Source organism: Ipomoea nil, unplaced genomic scaffold (genome assembly GCF_001879475.1).
Source record: "Ipomoea nil cultivar Tokyo-kokei standard unplaced genomic scaffold, Asagao_1.1 scaffold1936, whole genome shotgun sequence".
NCBI lineage: Eukaryota > Viridiplantae > Streptophyta > Magnoliopsida > Solanales > Convolvulaceae > Ipomoea > Ipomoea nil.
Window position 1 is genome coordinate 2767230 of NW_017618364.1, and position 16035 is coordinate 2783264.

A 16035-nucleotide genomic window follows, 5' to 3' on the forward strand; every position below is an offset into this window, starting at 1 on the left:
CTATTTATTTATTTATTTTTAATAATTAAATATGCAACCTGCTAGCAACCTGTAAAAAATGTCAATTGAACAAATTTAGCTGGTAGATGGACCTATTTGACACTTAATTTAGTTCATGGTGGAATTGAGCACTTCGCAGTAGTAGATGTGTCTATTTGACACTTGTGCCTTTTTTTAAATCAAAATTAAAACCTTAAACTATGAGTAATTTTATCAAATGTGTTGACATAGTCAGTCCATTAAAAAAAATTACAAAACTATATTGGATAAACATACGCAATAGTGAGAAAAATTCTAGTCCACTTTTTAGCACAACAATCAAATTAAAGGACAACAATCATTATTGCATGGACCATGGTCCACACAATTCTGTGAACCATAAATAAAAAAAGTATATTTTTAATATACTAAGGATACATTATTTCAATTGTTATACAGTGTACCAGAGCGCACATAGCAATGTGCGCCCCGCGCCTCCCAAAACGACATCATTTTGGTAAGTTTCGTATTTTCAGGTATAAAATTTTGTTCATTTTATTATATAATTCTGTACATTCGAAACATAAGAATTTTCAGGTATAAAATTCTATGTTTTCAGGTATAAAATTCTGAGCATTCTATTATATAATTTTGTACATTCAAAACATGGGAATTTTCAGTTATAAAGTTCTGTGTTTTCAGGTATAAAATTCTGTGTTTTCAGGTATATAATTCTGTACATTCGAAACATGGGAATTTTTAGTTATAAAATTCTGTGTTTTCAGGTATAAAATTCAAACAGGGTCTATCATTCCAGGAAGGGGTTTAAGACAAGGTGATCCATTATCCCCTTATCTTTTTATGCTGGTGATTGAAGGTTTGAGCGCTTTAATTGATAATAAAATGGGCAGAGGCTTATTGCATGGAGAGATTTATGAAAGTATTATAGTTGTCAACAACACAATTGCCTTTACAAATTGCTCTGTTATATGATAATTTGAATCCAGAGTTAGGCATCTGAAGTGCCTCGACTATTTAACGTATAAAGAAGTAATTAAGGATTTAAGGCATAGCTCTACTCACTAATATATATATATATATATATATATATATATATATATATATATATATATATGTATATATATATATATATATATATATATATATATATATATATATATATATATATATATATATATATATTCTCGTTATAACAATACACCGCTGAGTGTTAGTTAACCTTGAAGGTTAAAAAGGGTGTGTGCACGAAAGAGAAATAAGAATAACGAGTTGATATGATATGAAGCGGGTTTGTAGCCTATGGGTTCACACAAAGACCTTTGATTGATGCTAATCAAATATACTCTCACACGGTAAATGACATTAAGTTCCACTACATAGTATCATTGGCAGAATAATAAATTTAGATATGCAACTAATATTAACTTCAAAAGTCCCCAAAGGATTTTAAGTTCTCAAAAATAAGAAAAATGAAAATAGAATTAAATTATAAATTAAAGGTCTTTATATGACCTGAAATGTAAATAATTAACTGAGTGTTTTTCGATCTTCTTGAAGAAGGAATATATATAGATACTATGTGTCATTATGTGCTCATTAAGGAGTTGTTAATGGAGTTATTTATCTATTATCTTAATCAATATAAATTAAATGGTATAAAGATGATCGAAATACATAAAGAGCTTAATGATATTAGCTCATGCCTAGCGGCGGAGTTTGAGATGAAAAGCTTGGAAAACTCAAGTATGATCTTGACCTGCAGATCGAGTATTTTCTTGAATGAATTTTATACACAAGTTAGCCTACATGAAAAATGTCTTGAAGATGTTTATGTGGATAAATGTCATTTACTTGTCACATTAACGGTTGTCCAGTCTCTTGAAGTAGATAATGAACCGTTTAGACTTGAAAAGTATAATAAAGATATTTTGGGACCAAAGTCCATTACTTCTTTGTCGTCGGAGCACCAATTTAGGACCAGAAGTTCTATAATCGCATTAGGCCTGATATTGTGTTTGCAACGAAATTACTAACAACATTTAGTGCTCCCCCTACAATGAAATATTGGGATAGTGTTTACCTCATCTTCGAGTTACATTTCGAGTTTTACACGAGAAATCAATATATATTTTTAGTGGGCTACTTGGGTACTGACTATTCTATTTGATCCCCATGATGCCAAGTCCCAACTGGTTATGTTTTATTTTATACTTTACGGTTCTATATGAGAATAATAAAGCGTGTGTTGCACAAATAATAAATGTGTATTTTTATGAATATTTGACAAAGTATATATAGTGTCAAAATGCAACTCACCTGAGTTCTAGAAGAGTCACGAGGATACTTTTCAGAATGTTCACTCTAGTGACAATCTTGAAGATTGTACCATATTCATTTTCTACACTTATTTTTGGAAAAATGTTTCCTTTATGTTAGAACGTGTAGACTTTGAAGATTGTTATCTTCAAGGGGATTGTCATTCATTTGAATCAATCCTGAAGATTAGATTTGAATCAATCTTGAAGATTGGACTTTAATAATCGTGAAGATTCGTTCTTGAAGACCAACAGCTGTTGTAACACCTCGTGTTACGGCCTCTAAACCAATTAATTATTTAATCATTTACCCAAAAGAAAGAATTAAATTTCATTAATTAATTAGGAAGAGTCCACCATAGCCCATGGACCCTTATCCCTAAAACCAATCCCTTAGTCCTATAAGGAATAGAATTAGCAAACCCATACCATTTAGACCCTAATTGGGACTCTTAGATATATAAATAGGGGCATAAGAGGCACCTAGAATCAACACCACAATAACTTTCACCACACAAGAATTCCCAAGAATTTCCATAGGAGAAATCAAGAAAGAAGAGATCTTAAAGAAAGACCCTTCATAGCCAAGGAATTTAATTAAGGCTAAGAGGTAACCCATGTCTCAACAAAACCTATTTTCTTTGCGATAATCTTCTTCTTTGGCTCCTTCTATATGCTTGTGTCTTGATGAAATCTTCTATGATAATTATGATGTGATCTTGATGATTGATGAGATGATTTTATGTGTGATCTTGATAATCTTGATGATGATAAAAGAATCTTGATAATTGTGTGATGTTCTTGATAAATCTTGATTTTAAAGATAAAGTATGAATTTGTAATTTAAATATGATTAGAGCCCTAGGTTGAATCGTGAATTTCGTATTGTAATATTCTTGGTATATTTGGGTGGGAATTCACATGGTCGGGTGTTGATTATGTTTAGAAGTCATGATAGGATGCGCTCTATGTGATTCTTGCTTTTGATCCGTTAATTGTCTACGTGGTGTCATCAATTTGCGTTTAAAAGTGTCTAAGCATGGTTTCGGGTTCCACGGAGGATCCCGGGGCGTATATTTTGGAAAATAGTCAGTGGGGGGTAGGTGGGGGTAAGGGGACCCGCCACCTACCCGCTGCCCGAAGTAACGCCACCGGCAGCGGGCAGCCGGCGGGCAGACGACTGCCCGCCGGGCACCCGCTGCCCGGAGGTCTATCGCCGATGGGTGGTCCTCCACCCGCCGGCCACCCGCTGAAGTTTTGCCCACTTTGGGACTTCGACTTCCCCGTTTGATGTTCCCCAACCCCCGTGGTGTCCCAACGGACTCCATTTGTCGTGCATAAGTCTAGTTGATGTTTCGGATACCGTTCGTAGGATAACAGAGTCTCGTACATCGCATGCTAGTTGAATCGGTAACCCGTTGGCCTAGGAGGAAGATGTATGAACCCCTTAGGGCTATTCTTAGTATGTGGATAATCACGCATAACTTTATTTATACGCTTTTCCCCTTCCCAATGAGCTAATATGTGTTTGCTATGTGTTATGTGTGCATGATACCCCAATTTGGTTGCGATCAAATTGGTTATACACGAGCTGCGGTTCGTTATCTTGGCTGCGGTCAAACTGGTTACTCATGAGCTGCGGTTCATTCTCCTGGCTGCGGTCAGTGACTCACTTCCAGGGCTGCGGTCCACATGGGCCTCGTGTGCTATGGTCCACTGACTGGACACGCTAGGCGGTGTGTAGGGCCACTAGCCCGAAGAAGGCCATAGTCCACCGAATGGGTTATCAGGCGATGTGTAGGGCTATGTCGGCTGCGATCCACTGAATGTATGTGCCAGCGGTGTGTAGGGTCATAGTCCCCAAAGATCATTGCCACCGAATGAGTCCCTCAGGCGGTGTGTAGGGCTTTGATCAGCTACGACCCACCGACTGAGCTCGTCAAGCGGTGTGTAGGGTCGCAATCCCCAAAAGAGGATCACAGTCCACCGACTGAGCGCGTCAGCGATGTGTAGGGCTGTGATCCGCCGTTGAAACTATCGACAGTCTATACAATTGGCTGCGGTCAATTCCTTCATGCTGCGCTATGAGGTAGGGTGCTGCGGGGCCATGTTAATGCTATATGCACTAACCCTCATGTTTGGGGCATGCGATTGGTCCCGTGGCGCCACCAAAGTGTGCTTGTGTGACAAGGATGTTGATTGAATGATGATGTGAATGATATGAAAGTGAACTGTGACCTTAGATATGTATATTTATGATATTGTCTCTATATAATTGATTATCGTTATTGAATGTGTTTATCCCTATCTGTCGAGTCTTATCCTGGTTTTAAAAGCTAGAGTCTCCTAAGTATATATCTTCCTGCTTCAAAATGGTTTTCCTATATATATATATATATATATATATATATATATATATATATATATATATATATATATATATATATATATATATATATACCTATATTGTATTTCAACGTGTTGGAGTGGGTTACCAACATTATTCGCTGAACAGATATATTTGGCTTTCAGGCACTGATGAGTAGACTCCGGAGCGCGCTAGAGATCCGAAGCGTAGATAGTTAGTTTTCTTTTCGGCCTGCGTGCCATGATGATGTATTGACATTGCTTTAATGATATTTAGTTAGTATAGCCTGTGCATCTGAGTTCTCCAGCTCAGATGTGACATAGCATCCCGAACACTTATGTTTATCAATACTCTGTTTTGGGATTTAATGAGAAATTACCTTTATTATATAAGTTTTAAAAGTTTCAAAAATTTGGGGTGTTACAGATGGTATCAGAGCCTAAGTTTGACCCTAGGACAGGACTCTTAAGACCAGACTTTAGGACATTAGGCTTAAACTCTAGGTGTTCAGGAACATAGGATTTAGGAATCATAGGACGCGTGGTGAGATTGTGAGCCCCCTAATCTTCCCCTCACTCTAATTCACACTTAATTTAAAGAATTTTCCCCTACACTCATAGCATCAAGGTAAGGGTGCAAAATAATATCGGCCTGTAAACCCCCAGGATGGCGCCAACAAGGAAACAGGCAAAATTTCCGGGACTCCCCACACATGAATCCTTAATTCAGAATCTGCAACATCTGGCCCAGTTGCCCAGACATTAAGCAACACAGTCCTCCAACCACCACCACAAAATAGAAACTCGGAAATCCACCACCAAGTCTCAGAACATCAACCGCCTACCTTCTCAGGGGATGAAGACCCCACAATTCTCGAAGAATGGATCAGAACCTTTGACAAGATATTCAGGATAAAAGAATGCCCGGAAAATCACCAAGTAGAAACAACCTCCTTCTACTTCAGACACGAAGCCGACCTCTGGTGGGTCCACGAGAAACCCAGTTGCGAACAAAGTCCGAGATTCAACTGGTAAGCCCTAAAAGCATGATTACGAACGATTCTACCCTAGGCACATAAAAACAGCCATATACAAAGAATTCCTCCATCTAAAACAAGGAGCAACCCCAATCACAGAATATTACCGACAATTCCTCAGATTGGCTCGCCTCACACCCGAACTAGTACCTACAGAGTCAATCAAAATCGAGAAATTTATGACGGGCCTCAACCTCGGAAGCCAGAAGGCCCTAACCATACGCAAACCAAGAACTTTCGAAGAAGCCTATACCAAGGTATCCCAGCTACAACAAATATCGAGCAGGCCACAGGAAACCCACCTGGGACACAAAAGAAAAATCGAAGAAAATCACACAAACCCCCTTCAATGAGAAATTACCTTTATTATATAAGTTTTAAAAGTTTCAAAAAGTTGGGGTGTTATAGATGTACTCTTTTTTCTCTAATTAAGTTTTGATATTATTTTCTTAATTAAAGGTTTTTTTAATGAGGCAGCTAGTACATCACATGAATACACATATCATTTACTCTTTTCCTCAACTAGTTTTTTCCCACTAGGTTTTTCAAGTGAGGTTTTTAACGAGACATGATTTATGGTATAGTAATGTCAAGAAGATTATGCCCACAAGTTTTATGTTTAGTTTATGATTGTACTCTTCTCCTTAGCTTAAGGTTTTTAATGAGGCAATCCGTGCAATATATGTTTTGTCATGCACATGTATTTTTCCCTTGACTAGGTTTTTCCTACATGATTTTTCTAGCAAGATTTTTATGAGGCATGAGTGTTGTAAGATAATGTCCAAGGAGAGTGTTGTAAAATATTAATTGTGGTGACCATTATCCTATTCCTTAGGATCATGATAGTGGGGTCTTACCCGGTTGTATCCGTAACATTATGAGAGTAATGAATGAGAATGATACATGGCGTATCTTTCTGCCTCAATTTTGATATTCTAGCTTTCTCTATGTTTTGATCTTGTAACGAGACTTTCACCGAGGATCAATCGCATGATCTACAACAGAGAGTAAGTTTTTGAGAGTTCATGGAGTATTTTTCAAATTAATTTTTTTAAAAAAAATTAATTTAAAACTTAACATGACCAAATAATATAAGGAAAATGTGTTTAATAGGTAACTAAATTTATAAATTTTGTGTAATTTGCTTGCTGGACTTTAAAATCGACAAATTATTAAACTATTAAACAAGTAAAAATATGTATAATTGAGATATTTTTCAAAACTTTTTTAATAGAATTCAATCACATTACTTACATGATAGATATATACCATGTACACTATTTCGGATAAAAGATTGAAATATTTTTCAATTAAATTGCATTAAAATAAATCATAAAATTCTCTAAATTGTACTATTTTTCTTGTTTGATGGTTCAATTGCATACTTTTTAAGTTCAGTGATCCAATTAAACTATATATATATATATATATATATATATATATATATATATATATATATATATATCTAAAAACATAATAAGTGTCAATACAAGTTATGTCCTTGATTTTTGTCCCTTTTTTATATGCTAATAAATATTTACATTTTACTTTAATTGTTGTACATTCATTTGCATTGGACAAAATCACCCTTACACCGTTATAACACCGTTAATTTTTAATATATCTACCAATCTTACCATACACCTACATCTATCATATCTTTTTCCTATTTTTAATTATCATTTTATTAAAATTATCATATAACAATTAATTTAATTATAAATTATATTTTAATTAAATATTTATATGAATGTTAAATTATATATGTGTATAATATATATATATATATATATATATATATATATATATATATATATATATATATTATACACATATATAATTTAACATTCATATAAATATTTAATTAAAATATAATTTATAATATAATGTATGTATATTATTTGTGTATCCATATCAATATATCATATATGTGAGTGTTAGTTTAGTATTATTTGTAAATTATTATTATATAAAAATATAATTTTTTTTTATTTTGATCACTATATTATTCAAATATATGATAATTCAAAAGTATCATCACTTTAAGAAATTGCAAAACATAATTTTAACTAATTTTTTAAATTTTGTTACTTACAAATATTTTAATATTGGGCATAAGTTTTTGCGCATCGTGCGTACAAAATGCTAGTGTATATATATATATATATATATATATATATATATATATATATATATATATATATATATATATATATATATATATATATATATATATATATATATATATATATATATAGGATCATATGAGATCACCTGTTTAAGTGAGATTGTGAGATCAAATTTTGTGCATCAATCTAATTAATTTTAATGGTCTAGATTAAGTGCGTGTGAACACGATTAAGTGTGTGCGGGCGCGATTGATCTAGATTTGTCTAGGTGAGATTGTGAGATCAAATCTTGTACATCAATCTAATAACTTTAATGGTATAGATTGATCTAGATTAAGTGTGTGTGAATGCTATTAAATGTGTGTGAACGCGATTAAGTATGTGCAAACGCGATTGATCTAAATTGATCTAGACCATTAAAATTTATCAAATTGATGCACAAGATTTGATCTCATTACAATCTCACCTAAATAGGTGATCTCATAACAACCCTATATATATATGTATATATGTATATATATATATATATATATATATATATATATATATATATATATATATATATATATATATATATATATATATATATATATATATATATATATAGGGTCCGGATCAGGTGAGGACCTAATCTTAGGTGAGGACGTGAGGACTAATCTAGAGCATTAAATCAGAATGATGTATGATTGAGATTAAAAGAAACAAATCACACGGATTAAGAAAACAAATCCCTTTAAAATATTAAAATATATAAATTTAGGGTAAATCAGTCTTATTAAAACATGTGCATTCCTATACAAAATGTTGTGTATTCCTATGCTGAGTGTTGTGCATCTATAACTTCATTGTTGTGCATTCAAACCCCGTCAAAAAATCATACAGTGAACATCCAATGTTCTACGATGCATTGAACTATGTGCTATAATGCACAACTCCCTAGCCTATCATGCACAACTTACAACACTAGGTTGCATAATCAGCACACACGAATGCACATTCGTACTACCCAGGCATTTATATATATATACACGACAATCCAAATATAGACAATATTATACTCAAAAGAACAAGCCAAAAAATAAAAAATACTGATTAGTTTGCATGGGCGAACACTTAATCAATGATGAAGAAATCGCGGCTCCAAATTGCAACGGTGATGATCCAAGAAAATAGGAAACCAATTTGGCCAAGGATTATACATGCGTTCCCACTTAAAAAAAATAGAAAAAGACACTATTATCCCACTTTAACAAAAAAGATCAATCCATGTCATCTCAAGAACTCAAATCTGGACCATCCAAATAAAAAAACAAACGCACAAGATTAGTCCTCACGTCCTCACCTAAGATTATGTCCTCACCTGATCCGGATTATATATATATATATATATATATATATATATATATATATATATATATATATATATATATATATATATATTATGGATTAGGTGCGAAGAGGGCCTCCCATGCGAAAATGCGGATAAGTATGATCAATGATTCTTTAAAAACAAATTATATACAACACTGTGCATTTGAAGCAACAAAAATATGCACTTGAGGGCACAAAAATGTGCATTTGAAGGCTAAAACTCTGCACTCTAAGGCATAAATATATGTGATCGAAGCAATTTATGGTACCAAAAAGGAAGTTATTCAATTTAAGTGTTATTGAAGCAATTATCCATACAAATTGTTTGTAAATCTTACAAATTTCATTAGAAATTTAATTATACATTGTTGCAAATAAGACAAAAGACATGATAAACACTGCCATAATAATGCACTTGAAGGAAAAAAAAAAAAAAAGTGCACTTGAAAGGCACAAAAATGTGCACTCGAAGGTTAAAATTCTGTATTTGAATGCACAAATTGTTAAGGATTTGTGTGGTTGATGTTGTTCTCCTTTCGAATATCTATGTTAGATTAACTGTTGTAACTTCCTAGCTATTAACTCTTTCTTGTATACTATTTATACCCAGTAGCTTCACATCAATAATATTGAAGTTCATTCCTTTACATGGTATCAAGACCCTTACTCTCCTAAGAGATTTTTTTTTTCCCTTACGCCATCTTGTAAGTTCATGCCTTCCCAATCAGTTGTGATCACTACTGATGTTATCCAGCTCAATGCCCCCTCCAATTTTCCAATCAAACTCACCCCTGTCAATTTCCCTGTTTGGAGACGCCATGTCCAATCCACATTAATTGGATTCAATCTCCTTGGCTACATCTATGGCTCGGTTAAAGAGCTAGCCACGTTTAGTGACACCGCCCAAACCACCCAAAACCCTGCACACTTAACTTGGTACCAGCAGGATCAGATAATTACTAATGCCTTACTAGGGAGTTATTCAGACACAATCCAACCCCTTATTTCTTCTGCTTCAATAGCGTGTGATGCTTGGCAATGGCTTGTTGCCAACTTTTCTAGTGCTTCTCGAGGACGGATTATTTCCCTCAAGGCCAAGCTCACCAGAAACCCGAAAGGTGATCGGTCGGTTACTGCCTTCCTAAATGACATGCAGTCCATAGCCGACGATCTTGCCTTGGCTCAGTGTCCAGTTTCGGATGAAGACATGGTTGTGTACGTCCTAACACAACTTGGAGACGAATACAGTCCTATTGTTTCTACTATTCGTGTCCGTGACAAGCCCATCTCTTTGGGCGAATTGGCCGACGTTCTCACGGATTATGAACGTCACTTGAGAGAAACGGATGATGTCCGGCAGTCCTTATTGGCCACAGCGAATGCCACCCAACACAGTTTCTCGGCTTCCCGGAACACTCATCGGTCTACAACCCACCGGAGGTTCCGCAACAACAACAACAATTTGAATGGACGTAACAGGCATACCTGGTCGCAAAATGGCACCAATCACTCCAGTGTTGTGTGCCAGTTCTGTTCTTTTGCCGGCCATGAGACTCGTGTCTGTCGCAAATTGGCACGTTTCCTAAAGGACAATAATGTGTTTCCTGTGCAGGCAACGTCGTCCAATCAGTCACCAACAGCTAACTCCGCGGTTGGGTCGACCTCACCGTGGATGTTTGACAGTGGGGCATCGCAACATGCCACTCCAGATATGACTCCTCTACAGACCTTCTCGGAGTACAAAGGTTTCGATGAGGTACGCCTGGGTGACGGTAAGTTCTTAAAAATCTCTCATATTGGCCAGTCTGCTATTCCCACTTCCTCTTCCGCGCTCACACTCCAAAATGTTCTCCGTGTCCCACAATTGCACAATAATTTAGTGTCTGTGTCTCAGTTGTGCAAAACTAATCACGTGTCGGTTGAATTTTTTCACTCATATTTTGTCGTAAAGGATCTTCAAACGGGGATACTGCTTCTGCGGGGAACGAACGTTAATGGTGTCTACTACGGACCCCTCTCGAGTCAGCCCATTGTTAATTCCATGCATCTGTCGCGTATGTCGCAGTGGCACCATCGTCTTGGGCATCTGTCCAGTAAGGTGTTACATCTTGTGTTACAATAGTGCAATGTTACCGTTTCTATGTCATCGTTAAATAAATTTTATTGTCAGTCCTGCAATGTATACAAGAGTCACAAGTTACCTTTTTTTAAGAGCACTCTAGTTAGCAGAAGGCCTCTACAGCTAATCTACACTGATGTATGGGGTATTTCTGACAAGTCGATTGATGGATTTAGTTATTACGTTATGTTCATTGATCGTTTTTCACGATACAATTGGCTATATCCTCTAAAACGCAAATCTGATGTGTTCGTCATATTTCCCCAGTTTAAAAGGGTGGTAGAGAAATTCCTTGGTTTGTCAATTGTCTCAATCTATTCTGATAATGGGGGAGAGTTTGTTAAGTTAATACCAATGTTCAACAGTCATGGTATTTCACATTTTACAACTCCCCCCCCCCCCCATACTCCTGAACACAATGGCATGGCTGAACGACGACACAGGCATATCGTCGAAACAGGCATATTGTCGAAACAGGCATGTCCCTACTTCATAATGCCTCTATGCCAACTTCATATTGGTCTCATGCGTTTCAAATTGTGGCTTATCTAATCAATCGACTCCCCACACCGGTCTTAGGTAATAAATCTCCTTACCATATTTTATTTAAACAGTCACCAAATTATGCTAAATTGCAACCGTTTGGTTGTCTGTGTTTCCCATGGATACGCCCCTATCATACAAAGAAACTCGAACCAAGGTCGTCACCTTGTGTATTTTTGGGATATTCAAACACCCAGTCTGCTTATAAATGCCTTGATTTTGTCTCAAATCGGGTCTACCTATCTAGGCATGTGCGTTTTGTTCCTCACGTGTTTCCTTCCAGGGAGTTGCAGGTTGAGTCAAATAACCCTACTGGGGATCACTCTTCTACTCGCTCACAAATTCTGTTCAAACAGCCAACACCTTCCATTGCACCGACGCCTTCAGGTTTGTCATTCTCTTCGCCAATTGCTTCTATTTCGTCGCCAGCCGTGTCGGTCTCTCCGGAAAATCCTCACCCACAAGCCTCCTCGGCGTCTGGGTAGTTCGACAACCAAAGTACGGTGGCCGACGCCGACTCCGTGTCTACAGCTTCTCAGTCCTCGTCCTCCCCTCCGAGTAGTTCGTCGCCGACTATTTTGGCTAGTATCCGTCTGCCACCACCGACCTCTGAACCTGCGTCTTCTCAGCCACTCACAGCCTCCGAACCTGCGTCTTCCGAACCTGTGTCGTCCTCTGATTGTCAAGCTGGGTTGCGGCGCTCTTCCCGGGCCCTGCCGACCTAATCCCAGGTATTCTGATTACGTTATCAATCTCACCACAGCCCACCCCTTGCCTCCGACTATAGAGCCGTCTACCGTCGCCCAGGCTCTCAAGGATGTAGGTGGAGGAAAGCCATGGACGAAGAATTCGAAGCTTTGCACCGTAAAAACACGTGGAAATTGGTACCGCGTGGAGCTGGGGTTCCGATCGGTTGCAAATGGGTCTACCGTGTCAAGCGCAAATCAGATGGCTCCATTGATCGGTACAAGGCACGTCTTGTGGCCATAGGGTTTCTGTAGACAGCGGGTCGAGACTATTTCGAAACTTACAGTCCGGTTATGAAACCGGTCACTATCCGATTGGTCCTGACTATTGCGTTAAGTCACCACTAGTGTGTGCGCCAGTTAGACATTAATAACGCCTTTTCTGCATGACACGCTTCATGAGGAAGTTTACATGGAGTAGCCACCGTGATATGTTGATCCGCTTTACCCTTCTCATGTTTGCAGGTTAACCAAGGCTTTGTATGGCCTTAAACAAGCCCCGCGGGCCTGGTACCAGGAGCTCTCACTATTTTTGCAGCGCTGTGGGTTCACCAAGTCTCAAGCTGATGCTTCATTGTTCATTTATTCGTCTCATGATGTAATTGTTTATTTCTTAGTCTATGTAGATGACATTTTGCTGACAGACAATAATATCCCATGGCTAGATCGGTTTGTGAAAACTCTGTCAGCCCAGTTTTCTCTAAAGGATCGCGGTACACTTCATCATTTCTTAGGTGTCGAGGTCATCTCTACGGATGGTGGTATGTTCCTTTGATAGGAATATTTTTGTAAGTTTTGATGAGCCAAATGTACTTTAGATCCCCTTAGTTTTTAGGTCTTTTAGTACAGGCATCATAAATAAGAATATCGAGTCAAAAGGAATCTACCATAGGAAGAACAAAATTAATTTGAGAAATTAATTTTGGTCCTACGAGTATTCATCCGAGAAAGAAGCATAAAGGAATGGCGTTGCAAAGAATGACTGGATGAGCCTAACGGCGAAATGGTAGAAGTCCTTACTCAAAACAATCACACCCAAGATTGATTCCCCCCTTGTAATTTTTACAAGTCAAGTTTTCGGACAAGCACAATGTCCAAAAGAGCACAATGTATTAAAAAGAGCACTTAATTTTTACAAGTCAAGTTTTCGGACAAGCACAATGTCCAAAAGAGCACAATGTATTAAAAAGAGCACAATGTGTTAAGGAGCACAATGCTACCAAAAGAGCACGATGCGGACAAGCATAATGTGTGCTAAGGAGCACGATGTGTGCTGACAAGCACAATGTGTGCTAAGGAGCACAATGTATCTAAAGGAGCACAATGTTCTACAGGAGCACAATGTGAACAAGCACGATGTGTCCAAAAGAAGCACAATGTGACCAAATCAGAAAAGCACAATGCTCAAGTCAAGGAGCACGATGTTCAAGTCAAAGGAGCACAATGTGGCAAAGAAGCAAGATGATCAGAAATTGGATTAATTTGAAGGAATTTATTCCAAGTCTACCCACATGCCACAAGAATCCAAAATTGCCTGAAAGACATTTGATCAGAACGGAAAAAATATTTATGAAGACATGAATATAAAATCTTATCCTAGAAATAAATTCTATCAGATGAATTTATTTCAAAGATACGTTGGATATTCAATGTAACAAGAAAAATAATATTTTAAACAACTAGAAAATCAAGTTGTGATAAAATATTATTTGTCAGGCAAGTTGACAATCAAATCAAAATTGAAGACCTACTATTGTCAACAATATCAGGCTATGAAGATTCAAATTTCAAATATCAAATTATCCCACTCCAACGGATATATTTGATTGCCTATAAAAAGCCATGAAGACTTGAAGACAAAAAGGGTGTGTAGCAGAGGTGTACAAGATAGACACAAGATAGAAGAGCAATACACACGAAAATTCAAAACGTGCAAGTGCTCAAATATTCTTAGAGACTTAGTCTGAATAGTCTCAAATCTAGTTGGAGAGAGATACAATTACCTTTGTATTTGTAATTGTAAAAAGAGTATAGCTGTGTGCAAAATACTCTAGTGAGTGTAGCTGTGTGCAAAACACTCGTAGTTGCTAAGTGTAGCTGTGTGCAAGACACTTAGTTGGCGTTGAGTATAGCTGTGTGCGAAATACTCGGAGTTGAGTGTAGCTGTGTGCGAGACACTCGGAGTTGGGTGTAGCTGTGTGCAAGACATCCGGAAGAAGTGCTTGTGTAGCGCTTATTCACTATTGTAACTGTGTGTGAAAAAATAGTGAATTTCTCCTAGACGCGAAAGGAGAAAAGTGGACTAGGAAGATTACGCCACTTCCGAACCACTATAAATTGCCTCTCTCATTTACATACCGCACTTACATAATTTGCTCTATCTATCTATCTTATCCGACTAACCCGTTTACTATTCACAGTTAATCTTATTCATCCGGGTTTAGTGTGTCTTCACGTATGCATGTGACTCAAACTTCTCAAGCTTAAATAGTGATTTATTCTAAGCAAGTTTGACGTGTTGCATGTAACATTCATCACACGCTCGACGTGATACAATATTTATTTATAATCTTGAATATTGCTATTATATATTGAGTGGACCATCTCCTTTATATATTCAAGATATCTCTGTCACTTTAAATATCATCTGTACCTATCTTACATGCGTATTTAAATTATTGATTGGGCATAACTCTTTACATACTACTTATTCCACTGTGCAGTTTAAACTTACTCTATTTACTTGTTACTTAGAGTTGAAGTTACCAAAGAGTTATTTATTTCGAAAAAGCTTGAAAGTCTATTCACCCCCCCCCCCCCTCTAGACTTTCACCACCCTATCGGGACCAACAATTGGTATCAGAGCAGTTGTCTATTTGAGTCAATCTTGACTGCTAGACAGATCTCGAAAAATCAAGATGATGAAAAGAGATATGGCTCTTGCCCAAAACTTATTATTTTCCTTAGAAAAATTTGATGATTGGAAAATTCGCATGCAGGTACATTTATCCGCATTACATGATGAAATGTGGGAAGTGGTTACAAGTGGTCCTATTGAGATTTTGCAAGTCAACACCTCATCCGTACAAACAAGTGACACTCCACAATACATTCCAAAACCGAAAGCAGAATGGTCTCGTGAAGATAGAACAAGAAATAACTTGGACAATATTGCCAAGGATATTTTGTTTAAATCTATCGATGACACGATATTTCCAAAAGTTAGAAAGTGTCAATCCGCGAAGGAAGTTTGGGAAACGCTCATTCAAATTGGTGAAGGAGACGAGCAAGAAAAGGATAATAAGCTCACTATAGCATTAAAGAAATTCGAGGATTTCAAAATGCTAAACGGCGAGAATATTACCGACATGGAAACAAGATTTGCCAAAATCTTAGGAGAGATTAATG